Here is a 12,434-nt window from a genome sequence, read left to right on the forward strand (position 1 = left end):
CTGACATCCCAGCTGCTGCCTGACATTCCAGGTGGCAGCGTTGAGACAGTCATGTAAGGTCCGCAACAGTGGAGGAAGATCCCAGACCACTCTCCAGCTAAATAATGCATGCAAAAATAGGAGTCAGATTCACATCATCTCTGAAGATCCTGAGCCGGAGAAATTCAGGTATATCCCTAAATAATGCATTTAGGATTCCTTAAATATTATTGATCACATAATTAACTTTTCTTACACATCTTTCCTTCTAACAGCGCAACATCCAGAAATCAACATTGTTTCAACAGTCATCCTCAACATATGCTCTTTTTGGAGATCCTTACCTCTTTGGTCAAGAACAGACTGTGCATGTAGTCTCATACAGTTTCAACATTTTTTGTGCAGCTGATGTTGTTGATGAAGGTCTTGAAAGTTGCTCAGTTGTGTGTGTACTTCCGTTGTAGTGACTGGGTCGACCATGCACCACCTGAGTCTGTCCTTAGAGTGCTCATCTGTCTGCAATTGCTTATAAGAGAACCCCTTTATCATGTAAAACGAATGATGGTCCTTTTCTTCCTTCAACTTCATATGATGTAAAATAGATATGACTTGTGCTGCCTTTCTTTTATGACTTGTTGACAAAAACCTGACAAGCAAGCAGGACAATTCAACACTCTGAATTCAGGTATATTTTTACTTCTCTTCATACCTTCTCTTTTCAGAGAGTTTTTCATCAACTCCAAGCTGTTGATCTTCTTGCAAGGGTAAATGTACTTTAAATCTATTTTTAAAAACCTTCAAGTCTGACAGCTTGTGTTGCTTTTTATAGTTGCCGCTTTCTGTCCCGTTCACTCCCTCTCCAGTACATGGAGTTGATGTGCAGCAGTTATCTGGAGTGTGGAAAGCAGACATTTGCTATGGAGAAGTTGGTCACTATGACATGTGAGTTATCAAATCCCCCCAAAAAGTAGCCTGTATTTCCCTCAATGTCCTTCCTTATCAATCCTTGTCTTTTCATTCCTGAATAGATATGTTTCAGAAACTGTCTGCAGTGGAGGACCAAAGGCAGTGGGTTATTGAGAGTGGAGCTCATAAGGTAAACAATTGTAAAAATTGCACTGCCTTGTACAATATACTATAGGATTGTGTTAAATAAAGAACTGTACTCCTAACTGACTGTTAGTCCAATGTCTGATCCCCATTACGTGTGGATAGGTTTCTTTCTGTCTGGGAAAGTAGTAACTAATGAGCATATAATGATATAAGATTTCATGCTCATGCTCAGACCCTGGTAAAGCTCCTATCAACACATGACAGCAGTGTGTTACTAGGTTCCCTCCTAGCACTCACCTCATTGGCTGAGAGGTAACTGCTCTTATAAAGGGACCTTGGGACATCATGCATACCTTTTAGTAAGAGTATACACTGTAGCTAACACTTAAATACATCGCTTGATCAATCCCCTTGTTCAGAATGCAAGGAGAAGATAGGAGAGTTGTCAATCATGGAGAATCTTCTTGTTATACTACAAGATTATGACTTATTGTCCATAAGGTACAGTGTCTACCTCCCTAATCAGTCACACACTATGCATTCATCTTTAAGCAATAACGTTGCTTCAAAATAAACAGTTCGCCTTACACCCCCATCAACAGCATGACTATATCAGTAGCAATAACATGCACCTTCCAATGTCTTGCTTTGATGTGTGTTTTGCATATCCATTTTTCTTTGTGTCCCTTTCAGGATGAGTGCAGAGTTGCTGCGGCTGCTTTTCCCGGTGCGGCAGGTGCGGGAGCAGGTGAGGGAGTGCGAGGGACTGCCGGTGCTGCTCAGCCTGCTGCACGGGGAGCACCTGAAGCTGCTGTGGAGCGTAGTGTGGGTCCTGGTCCAGCTGTGTGAGGAGCCAGACACCAGCGCCGAGATACGCACCTGGGGAGGGGTGCAACAGCTGCTCCACATCCTCAACAGGTGAGAGGCTGCCTCTGGATAGACTAAAGAAGTATCATAAAAGTTCATGGAGAGCATAGACTACTCAGGAGTTCACTGGGTCAAATGCAGTATATTGGGTGAGGCCTAGGTAGTGCATATTATGACCTTGAGAAAATAGTGGTTATGAGAAAATGGTATGCAACCTCTGGTTAGGCTAAAAATGTCACGCCATGTCTCTGTTTCACCTATTCCTGTGATTGTCTCCACCCCCTCCGGGTGTCGTGTATTTTCCCCAGTGTATTTATCTCTGTGTTTCCTGTCTCTCTGTGCCAGTTTGTCTTTTATGTTTAGTCAACCAGCGTGTTTTTCCCGTACTCCTTTTGCTATTCTCCTTTTTCTAGTCCTCCCAGTTTTGACCCTTGCCTGTTTCTGGACTCTGTACCCGCCTGCCTGACCATTCTGCCTGCCTTGACCACGAGCCTGTCTGCCACTCTGTACCTCCTGGACTCTGATCTGGTTTTGACCTTTTTGCCTGTCCACGACCATTCTCTTGCCTACCCCTTTGGATTAATAAACACTGTAAGACTCCAACCATCTGCCTCCTGTGTCTGCATCTGGGTCTCGCCTTGTGCCTTGATAAAAATAGTATTTCAAACTTTAGAACATATATTAATCAAGAGTTACTTAAGAGTTTAGTGGGTCAAAGACAGTGGTTGAAACATTGGTTAGTGCATATTATAACCAATGAGAAAATGAAGTTGATGAGAAAGTGGTATGCAACCCAGATCAGTAGACTTCTGTAATGTACTTCCTAGCCACCGTGCTTCTACACCTGCATTGCTTGCTGTTTGGGGTTTTAGGCTGGGTTTCTGTACAGCACTTTGAGATATCAGCTGATGTACGAAGGGCTATATAAATACATTTGATTTGATTTACTGTAATGTACCGTTCCAGTGAACGGGCGTACGTTTCGAACCGCTCCTCTATCGAGGCCGTTGCAGCGCCAATGCAGCAGGACGCATCCAGAGACAGCACATCAGCGAGGAGCTCAGTCTGCAGGAGGGTGTGGACGACACCATGTCTCTACAGTCAGGTAGGAACGTACACTGGATATGTTGACTATAGATCATACAGATTGATCTACGTCCAACATAATCTTATGTAAATGTCTGTCTTTACTGCAGCGTGCTGTGCGGCTCTGACTGAGCTCGTTTTGGATGACACCACTGCATATCAGGTGGTTCAGGTAAGGGCACCTACCCACAAACAGAAACAGAATGTTGGCTGCCGTTAGAATGGTCAATGAACTGGGCAGTATTTAGGACTATGATATTGATTCAGAATTGTGTTCGTGGAAAGGACATTTTTGAAATGCATTCTTTTTGCTTCGTCAGGAGAATGGGGTCTATGTAATTGCGAAATTGATTCTGCCACAACGCTTTCTCAATGGACCAAAAGCAATATCCCTACAGGTATTAAACATGCATTAGATAATGGTGTAATTACAATTATCATGTCATGTTTGTCCTTATACTGCAATGATAGTGATTATGTTATTGTTGATGTTGACAGTGCTATGCATTTCGGAACCTACGTTTCCTCTTCAGCATGGAATGTAACCGACATCTGTTTTAAAGGTGATGACATAAGACATTGTTTCTTAAAGTCAATGTACATATTCTTTCCTTTCAGAAAATGTATGAAAATCATTTTCTGTTTCAGGCTCTTTCCTACAGATTTATTTGAGATGTTCATTGATGTTGGACATTATGTGAGAGACATCACTGTCTATGAAGCACTTCAAGCAAAAGTTTCTCTCTACACGGTGAGACAACTACTATACTGTAAAAACGACTATACGTAACATACAGGTCAACACCAACATATAGCGTCTTAAAAGGTTGTTGGGCCACCATAAACCAAAACCGCTTCAATGCATCTTGGCATAGATTCTACAAGTGTCTGTAACAATATTGTGGAAGCACCTGCTTTCAATATACTTTTTATCCCTCATTTACTCAAGTGTTTTCATTATTTTGGCAGTTAGCTGTACATTCAAGGGCCCTCCTGTCTCCTTTTACCTGTTAAATACATTTAGATTGTAATGTAAAGCCCCGTATAATAATGATACATTTACTATTTTCATTACTTGTTCTCTGCAGCCATTACTACCCTACTCCACTCTGTGAGGATTGTTTACTGGTGTGTGTTGGCTTGCCTTTAGCAGGAGGAATTGGACAGTCTGAGGGAGAGTATTGAGACTTTTGACCATAACTACCCTCCTCTGAGAGTGATCAATGGTTACTGCATACTGGACCATTTAGGCACTGGGGCCTTCGGCAGTGTGTTCAAGGTAGAGCCTCCCGCTGAGCCATTCATCAGTGCCAACCTTAACGTGCCTGTAAGAGTGGACACATGACAGCCATTACAATGTGGTTGTGATTGATGTGTGGCATGTCTGATTGTGCTTGGATTTCAAGGGCTCATGATCATGAATTGCAATCACCAGAATTTAGCTACCTCTGCATGCTTGAGTTTGAATTTGTACAATTTGGCATGACTATGGAGTGATTTTAGTGCCAAAAGAAATTGAATCTGAAATGTATTTTGGCACTAATATTTTTTTATTTTAGATTTTTTTTGTTTAACCTTTATTTAACTAGGCAAGTCAGTTGAGAACAAATTCTTATATACAATGACGCAAAAGGCCTCCTGTGGGGACGGGGGCCTGGGATTAAAAATATAAATGTAGGACAAAACACACATCACAGCAAGATAGACAACACAAAACTACATGAAGAGAGCCCTAAGACAACATCATAGAAAGGCAGAAACAAATGACAACACAGCATGGTAGCAACACAACATAACAACAACATGGTAACAACACAACATATGGTAGCAGCACAAAACATGGTACAAACATTATTGGGCACAGACAACAGCACAAAGGGCAAGAAGGTAGAGGCAACAATACATCACACAAAGCAGCCACAACTGTCAGTAAGAGTGTCCATGATTGAGTCTTTGAATGAAGAGATTGATATAAAACTGTCCAGTTTGAGTGTTTGTTGCAGCTCGTTCCAGTCGCTAGCTGCAGCGAACTGAAAAGAGGAGCGACTCAGGGATGTGTGTGCTTTGGGGACCTTTAACAGAATGTGACTGGCAGAACGGGTGTTATATGTGGAGAATGAGGGCTGCAGTAGATATCTCAGATAGGGGGGAATGAGGCCTAAGAGGGTTTTATAAATAAACATCAACCAGTGGGTCTTGCGACAGGTATACAAAGATGACCAGTTTACAGAGGAGTATAGAGTGCAGTGATGCGTCCTGTAAGGAGCATTGGTGGCAAATCTGATGGCCGAATGGTAAAGAACATCTAGCCGCTCGTGAGCACCCTTACCTGTCTATCTATAAATTACGTCTTCGTAATCTGGCATGGGTAGGATGGTCATCTGAATCAGGGTTAGTTTGACAGGTGGGGTGAAAGAGGAGCGATTACGATAGAGGAAACCATGTCTAGATTTAACTTTAGCCTGCAGCTTTGATATGTGCTGAGAGAAGGACAGTGTACTGTCTAGCCATACTCCCAAGTACTTGTATGAGGTGACTACCTCAAGGTCTAAACCCTCAGAGTTAGTAATAACACCTGTGGGAGGTGGGGCATTCTTCCTACCAAACCACATTACCTTTGTTTTGGAGGTGTACAGAACAAGGTTAATGGTAGAGAAAGCTTGTTGGATGCTAAGAAAGCTTTGTTGTGGAGCAATTAACACAAAATCCAGGGAGGGGCCAGCTGAGTATAAGACTGTATCATCTGCATATAAATGGATGAGAGCGCTTCCTACTGCCTGAGCTATATTGTTGATGTAAATTGAGAAGAGCGTGGGGCCTAGGATCAATCCTTGGGGTACTCCTTAGTGACAGATGGTGGCTGAGACAGCAGATTGTCTGACTTTATACACTGCACTCTTTGAGAGAGGTAGTTAGCAAACCAGCCCAAAGATCTCTCAGAGACACCAATACTCCTTAGCCGGCCCACAAGAATGGAATGGTCTTCCGTATCAAAAGCTTTGGCCAAGCCAATAAAAATAGCAGCACAATATTGCTTAGAATCAAGAGCAATGGTGACATCATTGAGGACCTTTAAGGTTGCAGTGACACATCCATAACCTGAGCGGAAACCAGATTGCATACCAGAGAGAATACTATAGACATCAAGAAAGCCAGTCAGTTGATTATTGACAAGTTTTTCCAACACTTTTTGATAAACAGGGCAAAATAGTAATAGGCCTATAACAGTCAGGATCAGCTTGATCTCCCCCTTTAAATAAAGGACGAACCGTAATATCACTCCACACGTCATTAACATTCTTTCTGGTATATTTTCTACCGGTTTGGTTTTGATTGTTGTGTGTGGTTGTGCTGAGAGGTGAGGAAACAGAGTGGACAGAACCTTCTGGCTCTGAAGGAATCGTATCTCCACAACCCTGCCTTTGGCAAAGATAAGAAGTCCAGAGACAGCAACGTGGAGAAGATAGTGTCTGAGCCCACCATCGTTAAGGAAGAGGTTAGCATTGGTTTACTATCGGCCAGATACAGTAGTTCATGTCTCACACATAGCTTTTGTTTGTTGATATTCTACCGTGTGGTTATATACAGTATTACCTACAACACACCAGTCAGTACTTATTTTTGACTGATGAGCACTTTTTCTCTGTTCCCTGAAAATGACCCATCCAAATGTTGTGAAATATTACAAGACATTCTTGGAAGGTACGTATCAGACACACCACTATATTGAGTTAACATTATTAAGATATCAGCTTCATAAATGGCATGAACACCGTTGTAGGTGACAGGCTGTACATTGTCATGGAGTCGATAGAAGGTGTTCCCCTCTGGGATCATTTCAACTCTCTGGAAGAGAAGGAGCAGCAATTCACAGAGGAGAGACTTTGGGACATATTCATCCAGGTAAGTATCGGCCTCCATTGCTTTGCACTGACAACAAAGCTACTGTGACCGTGAATTCTCTCTTGGATAATTACTATGAAGGAATGAATTAATCAATGCTATGATGTTGTTTACTAAAGAGTGCATATCCTTGTTTGTTTTTTTCTCCCAATGAAATTCCTCGGATGTGTCTGGCTTTAAGGTACCTGCACAAGGAGAAGAGGGTCATCCCCCGAGACCTAATAACGTCATGCTGGGAGAAAGGGACAAAGTCACTATCAGTCAGTCAATCACAGTTGTCCTTTTCATGCTCTATTTCTCTCTCCTCATGGCATCTCCTACTAAAACCAGAGGCACACGTAAACGGGAATGAGTCAAATTCTTCAGCAAACCACTTACCATTCATTTTACGTACATCATGTCGTTATGCCTGAAGGTATACGTGTCGGTAAAACATTTGACCTGAATCCATTTCAGCTGGCTTAACAGAAACAGGAGAACAGCAAGCTAACATCAGTGGTTGGGACCATACTGTGTTCCTGGTGAGTTGTGTGTATAATAGTTACTCAGGGGAGATTTCAGGTAGATCTGTCCTGATGATGAAGTAGGTCGTCTCTAAGGTACGACTGCCTTTAGCAAGCTTCATGACTGACACTCCAATATCATTTGAATGATCTCTACAACTGCCCCTTATTGTGTGTGTGTATATGTGTGAGTGTAGTCCAGAGATAGTGAAGAGAGCCGTATGGGGAGAAGGCTGATGTCTGGGCTAGCGGATGTATCCTCTACCAGATGGCTACACTGAGGCCTCCGTTCTACAGCAGCAACATGCTCTCCCTCGCCACCAAGGTAACACGCAAACGCACATACACACACACTACTCACATAGGTTCTCTATGTACCTAAGGCTATTGTTGCTAAACTGTGATTTGTGTTGGTAGATTGTGGAGGCAGTCTATGAACCAGTGGAGCAAGGCCTTTTCTCAGAGAGAGTCACAGACATGATTAAATGGTAAGATGTTAAAGTTAATTAATTTATGTTTCACTTAAATATTTTTGATGTGGATAGCAAAGGGCTCTCATTGCATGACACAAATCAATGATGGACAGTGCTTGACAAGATGCTACATTATCTGATTACTACCTAAATAACTCCCATAATACCCCTCAGGTGCCTGACAACCGACGCAGACTTGCGTCCAGACATTGTGGAAGTCAGCTCCAAGATCTCTGACATCATGATGAGGTTCATGGACAGCTTGTACACCTCCCAGAATGCTTTGGAGAGGAGGGCGGAGCGAGACAGGAAGCGAGCACAGAAGTACTTCCTGGAGAGCCATCGGGGCAGGGGCAGCTGCCGCCACTCCTCTAAAGACCAGGAGAAAACCCCTAGTAGGACTGATGAGTCCATGGTACCATACTTCTCTTTAGGCCATAGCTCAAACCAAAGCAAAAAAATACACCGCCAAGGTAAATCTTCCCTGGATTATATGGCCATAATTTATGTTTCTCATAAAACATTTGCTACCATGTTGATTATGATCTATATGTTTATATAGATAATGGCTCCGATGGAGATCTAGATCCCTCTCATACCAACATCTCCACTGCCTCGGGGTATAAAGACGCTGGTGAGCACTTGAATTCAAAATGCTCACTTGAATTTAGATCTTTCAGCTACTAGGAGTATTCCCAAGTGAAATGTTTGGATTGGAATCAATTTATCTTTGTTATTGTTAAAGGGCCGGTAAAGAGCAGCATCAGTGCTTCTGTGGCAGATGAACAAATCTTAGCTGGGTGAGTCTGATGATCGTACTCTGATATATTATATGTTGTTGAATATTACCCATATCATCATTTCATCTGAAGAGTGCCTATACTGTTTGTGTCATGACAACAGTTTGTCAGTCAAGTGATAAAATAACCATCCTGTTTTCCTCAGTGGTGAGTTTGCTGTTCTGAAGCCAAAACCTCGACCAGCTAAATTGGGTAATTTTGAAGGATGTTCTGCTTTCCTCCTTTAACTCTTTAGTTAAAAGGGTTCAACTCAACCGATAAACATGTGGGTTTCATAGCGTCAGCAGGAATCTGTGTATCTCAGAGGAAGGTTCGGCAGATCGATGATCCCATCCAAAAACTCCTGGTATCACTCAGGTAAGTCTATATGTACTTTAGATTTTCATTCGATTTAGAGTTCCGGTAATATAATGAGATATACCAGTTTGTTGGTGTATAAAGTATGTCTAGACATTTGAACTGTCGTGTCTTTGCTATCGTTAAATTGAAGACTTATAGTTTTTATCAAAGATTCCTGTAATTAGGGATTACGCGATCAACTGAGTAATAACGTAACTAATTAACTATGAATTTGGGAGCACCAGGGAAAGTAGTCAGATTACAAAGTTATAATTTCCCAATATAACCTTTCAGATATTTTCATATCTGATCAATAGTCTTCTAATTAATGATTTATTTACTTTACCTCACGTTAGTCTCATTCCAAACGTCGTAAATTGTTGATTATCTGCACGAACCCAGTCTTCACTATGAGTCATCCATACATCAATTGTCTTAAATCATTTATTTATTACTAACTAATTAATTCACAGAAATGCATAAACAAACAAACAAACTTAAAATTGGTTACATGAAAATGATGGGAGAAATATGCCCTAGGGGGGCTGAACCGGCATGGCGGCTTGTTAGACAAAAGGGAAAATGGGGGGGGTTGATTCAGAAGTCACTACAGAGTATACTCTTTATAACAATTGACATGCTAATCCTTACACATGAACGCTCACTCATTCGGGAACAATTGCAATCAATATATATATAGTTACGCTCGGTGTGTGTCGTCTTGATTGTTGGAGAGAAGTTCGTTTTTGTTGGAGTTCCTTCTGTCTCGGTTATTGTGGATAGTTCAGAGTGACATTCGTTATAGAATGGATGTTTCGGCGGTTGTCTTTCTTCGCGTTCAATGATACCGAATTCCTAGCTGCAGACTAGTAGTCAATATCAAAACTTGTTCTTATTCGCCTAAGAGTTTAACCATGTGGTATGGTTAAAGATTCAGCAATTGTACTTAACCTTCGTTCTCCCCATGGAGAGAAAACATGGTCTAAATGGTAATTTCCCAGAGTTGAGCTTTTATTCGGATAGCAGAGAGGGGCTGTCCTTGGATGTCTGACCCAACTGGCTCAGGGGCGGGTCCTCGGGTTTAGTTCAAATCAAACGGGATTTGTATTTTTCTTCATTAAACAGTCCAAAATCACATTACACAATTATACAAACAGTATCATACTCACTCATTCATTTTATACAACAAACAGATGTAAACCTCATATCTGAGGTTATTATATAAACAGCGGTATGGTAATGTAGTCCCACAGTCTCTCATGAGTTTCCCACATGGGGACAAACGGGCATGTTAATAGCTGGACTCCCCACCGATCTTTTATACTTTTGCAGGAATATGAAATATGTTCGTACCTCAAGTTCTGTGAGGTGGAAGAGAATTCCTTTGTCCTGAAAGTTTACCCTCTCTCTTAATACTGTTTGGCCATGAGGAGATTCTCAGGAATTTACGACGTCTCTCTGTGATCACAGCATGGGTTGAAGGAGGAAAGGGAGAGGCAGGGAGAGGGGGATGGGGTTTGCAATACCCAAGCAGGCAACGTCATGACAGAACCATTATATTTAAAATCATACTGTTTTTCACCATTTTATGTTCAGCTTCCCCCAGCTCTTCAGCACAGTGTCAAACGGCGGGCGATTGAGAGATTCAAAATGTCCCTGTTCCACTACGGAAGCAGTCCCTACAGTCTCAAGGTGGAGCTTAACAAGGTAAGTACAAGACACCAGGAACTTACAACAACGTTAGAGCGATCTGCCTCAACTTTGGAGTTGAACTGCGGTAGTTAGAGTGGCATTGTAAGCCTATATACCAGTCTAGTTCATCTAACGGGTTAAATCCGTATGTGTTGATCTCCATTTTGTTTCCAGCTGCTCCAGGGGTCTCCAGAGCTAATGGAGTCGGGCTCAGACTGGTGGTCTCTGGTCCAGTCATTTGGAGGAGACCATCTAGGTGCTGCCAAGCAAGGTACGCTAACCTCAGTGCTAGTGCATACTGGTTAACATAGCAATCTGACAGTACTGAGGCAACAGCCACAGCTACATGATTGTTGTGTACTCACATTGTCTCCCATGGGGGTTGCTATAACTCTGTCTACGTGTTTACAAGCCTAAAATTTATCTGCTAACAAGTCTAACTTTGTGCTACAGGTGATATGGAAAATGGGAATCAGCTATGAGCAGATGCAGGTTAGTATCTGGGATTTTTTTTAATGTATAGAAATAAATACAGTAAGTTAGCCTGTTGAAGTTGACATATTTCTGGACATGTGGATGTCTATGTCTGGCTGAAACGGAGAAACTGGAAATATGGATGGTATAAGTGATAATTCCTTTCAGGCCATTATAGAGGAGGTTCTGGAGGAGAATGGATAGAACCCAATGAGGAATGACCAGGGTGCAACAGGGACAAACAAGTGACCTCCATCCTTATATATCATATCTTTATTAGCATGCTAGTGTTTTCCAGTCACACTGTCGAAATGGGCTAGCACTACATTTCTTTGAGAGGCTGATAACCTTGATACACAGTCTACATAAAGGGGAAGTGTTTCACGACAGGCTCAAACAGAGACAAATAGGGTACTGATTTCGGGTCAAAGAAAGCAGTCATACTTCTCTATCACATATGCATATTAGACTATTTATGGCCTAAGACGTTGAAACTGTATGGATACTTGGAGTTTTTCCTCTTTGTGTTTGCACTGAGCTAATGTACTCATGCGTAGATCATATGTACAAATCTATACCGTTTCTAGGGTCTTTCTCAGTGGGGTGCTGTTGTGTGATTATTTTGTGACCTCTCTCTCTCTCAGGTTACACTTTCTTTACTCTAAGTAGACTCAGGATAGTGATTTTACAGCTTTATCTTTGGTTTTGTCTGACCTGCATCAGACGGCATGTTCCTAATGTCTCTATACAATAACTTGCTTGTTGTTGTTGACTTTTGCACAGTTAAATAGTCTACTTCTAGATGATATTCTATGTTAAATGTTATGAATTGTACATTTTAATTTGTTTCTCAACAGCTATGCTCTGAGGAAATCTCAGATGAAGATTGATGCACTTTCTACCTATGTTTAACTTTTAACAGACAGGTATTCGTGTACTCTGGTCTGTGTGTTAATAGAAACTCTTGCATGTATTTCCATGACATGGGAAATAGATCTATTGCTGTGGAGAATCCTGTTTTGTATGTCTGGCTTTAGATTATTGAGCCACTCTTGAATATTTCATCTCATTATTGTGTTTATACAGTAATGAGTGTAATTCTCTACAAAGACCACAAGGGGCAGTATCAACCTTTGTATGGAGTACTGGCTCCTGTAAAGATATACAAAATAAAAAAATAAATGAGTCAGACACACCCGGGGTATATATAGTTTCAAGACTTTAATAGACCAATAACTACCTGAAATATGATCATAATCAATATC

The 12,434-nt window shown here is 41.6% G+C and overlaps 1 pseudogene; it reads left to right on the forward strand.

The window, feature by feature from the left end:
- The first annotated feature begins 828 nt into the window (after window positions 1-828).
- On the forward strand, window positions 829-11,177 carry LOC120031611 (annotated as a pseudogene).
- Window positions 11,178-12,434: the final 1,257 nt, after the last annotated feature.

Source organism: Salvelinus namaycush, chromosome 37 (genome assembly GCF_016432855.1).
Source record: "Salvelinus namaycush isolate Seneca chromosome 37, SaNama_1.0, whole genome shotgun sequence".
NCBI classification, from domain to species: Eukaryota; Metazoa; Chordata; class Actinopteri; order Salmoniformes; family Salmonidae; genus Salvelinus; species Salvelinus namaycush.